At 35.2% G+C, this 3739-nt stretch overlaps 1 pseudogene; it reads right to left on the bottom strand.

Annotated features, from left to right (window-relative positions):
- Nucleotides 1–834: 834 nt before the first annotated feature.
- Nucleotides 835–953, bottom strand: LOC112483226 (annotated as a pseudogene).
- Between the last annotated feature and the right edge of the window lie 2786 nt (nucleotides 954–3739).

Here is a 3739-nt window from a genome sequence, read left to right as displayed (position 1 = left end):
CACTCCTCTCCTTCTATCTGCCTGCTTGTCATCTTACTCCTAATTATGTTTTGTTTTTGTTTTTGTTTTAGGTGACCTGACCCCTTTCAGCATTTTCTATAATGCAGACCTTGTAGTGGAGAATTCTCTCAATTTTTGCATGTATGGAAAGGTCTTTATTTCTCCTTCATATCTAAAGGAGAGCTTTGCTGAATACATTATTCTTGTCTGGTAGTTTCTTTCATTTAATAGTTTGAATATTTGATTCCGCTCCTTTCTGCCTTGTAATGTCTGTGCTGAGCAGTCTGGTGATAATCTAATGAGTTTTCTTTTACATGTTACCATCTTCTTTCCCTGGCTGACCAGAGAATTCTGTCTTTGTCATTGATTTTTGATAATTTTAATACAATGTGTCTTGGCGAAGGCCTTTTGGGGTTGAAATAATTGGGTGTACTGTTGATTTCTTGAATTCCAAGTTCCAGTTCATTCCTTAGATTTGGGAAATTCTTGTCCACTATTTATCTGAAAATGCTTTCTAATCCCTGCTTCTTTTCCTCCCCTTCGAGAATGTCCATTATTCTTATGTTTCCTCTCCTGATGGTAAGCTAGTTCTTGTATTTCTCCACCTGGGCATTAAGACAAATGTATTCTTCCTTTTTTTTTTTCCCCCCCCAGAAAAAATAATTATATAAATGTCTCTGTTTAGCCTGTTGCTAAGAAGGCGTGTTTGTTTGTTTGTTTTGTTTTGTTTTGTTTTGTTTTTCTGTAGATGGTGTCTAAACCTCTTGGATCCCTATTTTATGTAGACCTTTAGTGATGCCATTTTTTTCTTATAAATATTCAATTTTTCTTTAACACCTACAGTACCTGATATTCCTAAGTGGTCTTCCATCCAAGTACTAACCAGACCCAACTCTGCTTAGCTTCTGAGATCAGATGAGATCGGGCTCATTCAGGGAGGTATGGCCATAGACCAATTTTTCCTCATAAATATATTCACGCTTCCTACCCTCATTTCTCAGTTCTGTCAGTGCTAATGACAGTTTTGGTAGCATTTGCTCAAAGTCCTCTGGGGCTCCGTAGTATTCAGTCTTGGAGGATATGGAGGGAGGTGCCCTCTGTGTTGGGGAATTGGGGCTGTGCCTCAGCCTCATGTTTTGCAACTGCAGCTGGTAATAATCAGCTGTTGCTTCTCTGCTGTCTCCCCTTCTCTGCTTTTTGCCCTGATCGTTGAGCATTGCCATTTCATGGAGTTCCCAGCTCTCTTAAGCAGAGCTGTTCAGTGAACCCACTGTACCTTCTCCCCTCCCCTTTCTCCTGCAGAGAGCTCCGGCTGCCAAAGGTAGCTTCTTTGTTTCTTGCTGTCTACCACCTGACGCCCCTGGAGTTCTGACCTGTAGACATCTCTCATTCTGCCATGCTTCTGACCTCACACCTTCTTACCTAATTTTTAATAGTTTGCCTATATTTTTCCTATTGATTTGTACAAGTTTTTTCCACTCTTTGTCTTGGCTATTTACTCAATAGTGTATATTTATGAAGCTTTCCTCTTATATTAGTACTTTTCAGTCTTCTTTAATAATGCTTTTTCTACCTGAAATTTATATAGATTGTGATGTTATCCAGTTGACATTTTGTTGTTTTGCGTTTGATTTTTAGATGTGGAATTTCAGTTTGCATGTGGTATAAGGGGCCAAGTTTACTTTATTTTCCATATGAATGTCCACTTGACCCAGCTACAGTTATTAAAAAGACTGTTTTTCCTCACTGCTTTGCAGTGTCTCCTTTGTCCATATATATGTGTAGGTCTTTTTTTTTTTTTTTTTTTTTTACTCCATTCTGTTTCATTTGTCTGTCCAATCCCATGCTATTATCAAATGGGTGTTGATATAAAATAGACCAAGTCCTCTGAACTTCCTCAACATTGCTGTACCAGTCTTGGCCCTTAGTATTTCAAAATAAATCTTGAATTTGTCAAGCTCCACTAAAAAAAAAAAAATCTCTTGGCGTTTAATTGGAATTGTGTTGACTCTTTTTATAATTACATTTTATAGATACATAATTCACATATCATAAAATTCACCATTTAAAGTTATATACTTCAGTAGTTTTTATTTACAATGTTGTGCAACTATCACTACTATCTAATTCCAGAATATTTTCATCACCCCAAACTGAAACTTCATACTTGTTAGTAGTTATTCCCAAAATCTCTGTCCCACTTCCATCTGGCTTCATTAACTTAACATTATATTTTCTACGATTTGCCCATGCTGTAGTATGCATTGTTATTTCATTCCTTTTTATAGCCAAATAAAATCCCATTATATGGATATACCATATTGTATTTATCCATTCATTAATTGATGGACACTTGGGCTGTTTCCACATTTCAGCCATTATGAATAATGATGCTATGAACATTCTTGTACAACTTTTTGGGTGAATATATGTTTTCATTTCTCTTGGTACTTACATAGGAGTGCAATTTCTGAATCATAGCGAGTAACTCTATGTTTCAGGAACTGCCAAACTGTTTTCCACAGCATCTGCAACATTTTACATTTCCACTAGCAATATATGATGGGACAAATTCTGCCACATCCTCAGCAATACTTATTTTCCTTTAAAAAAATTCCTCTAGCAACTGATGATGTTGTACATCTTTTCATGTGCTTATTGGCCATTTATATATCTTCTTTGGAGAAAAGTCTATGTGGATTCTTTGTCAATTTTATAATTGTATTGTTTGTATTTTTGTGGCTGAGTTGTAAGACTTCTTTATATATTCTGGATACAAATCTCTTATCAGATAAATCATGAGCAAATATTTCCTCCCACTTTATAGGTTATCTTCACTTTCTCGACAATGTCCTTTGATGCACACAAGCTTTCAATCTTGATAAGGTAAAATTATCTATTTTTATTAAGTGTACTTTTAGTATCATAACTAAAAATCTGAGCTGATCCAAAGTCATAAATATTTACCCCCGTTTTCTTGTAAAAATTTTATAGCTATAACTCTTGCATTTAGATCCATTTTGAGTTAGGCTGTGCCCATGATGTGAGGTAGGAGTCAAAATGCATTTTTATGCATGTGGATATCCAGTTGTCTCAGTACCATTTGTGAAAAAGACTATTCTTATCCTCATTGAATGGTCTTGGCACCCTTGTCAAAAATTGGTTGATCATAGATGTATTGATTTATGGACTCTCAATTCTGTTCCACTTATCTATATATCTATCCTTATGCCAGTAACACATTGTCTTTATTACTGTAGGTTTGCAATAAGCTTTAAAATAAGGAATTGTGAGTCCTCTAACTAAGCTTTCTTTTGGGGGAATGGGGCAAGATTTCTATGGCCATTGCATTTTCATATGAATTTTAAGATCAGCTTGACTATCTCTGCAAATCACTGACTCCTTAGATCAATTTTGGGAGTATTTGCACATTAAAAGTATTTAGTCTTCTAGCATGGTGTTTGCTTCCTTCTCCTCTGTTTGATTCTAAGAATGTTTTTTCTCTTGTTGCTTTTGAGCAGTTTTGTTAAGAATTGTCAGAGTGTATGTGTTTGTCAGAGAGGGTACTCCAGAGAAAAAAATATATAAATATAGAATAGATCTATCTTAAATATCTATATATGTCTATAGATATCAATATCTGTCTATCTACCTACATAAATAGAGACAGGTGCATAGATATACAAATACAGAGAGAGAAGAGAATTTTTTTTTAATTGGTTAATGTGATCATACGAGC

The sequence above is a fragment of the Pteropus alecto genome, unplaced genomic scaffold (genome assembly GCF_000325575.1).
Source record: "Pteropus alecto unplaced genomic scaffold, ASM32557v1 scaffold116, whole genome shotgun sequence".
Lineage (NCBI taxonomy): Eukaryota > Metazoa > Chordata > Mammalia > Chiroptera > Pteropodidae > Pteropus > Pteropus alecto.
The sequence above is the reverse complement of the archived record's forward strand: the minus strand, read 5'-3'. Positions and strand labels throughout refer to the sequence as shown.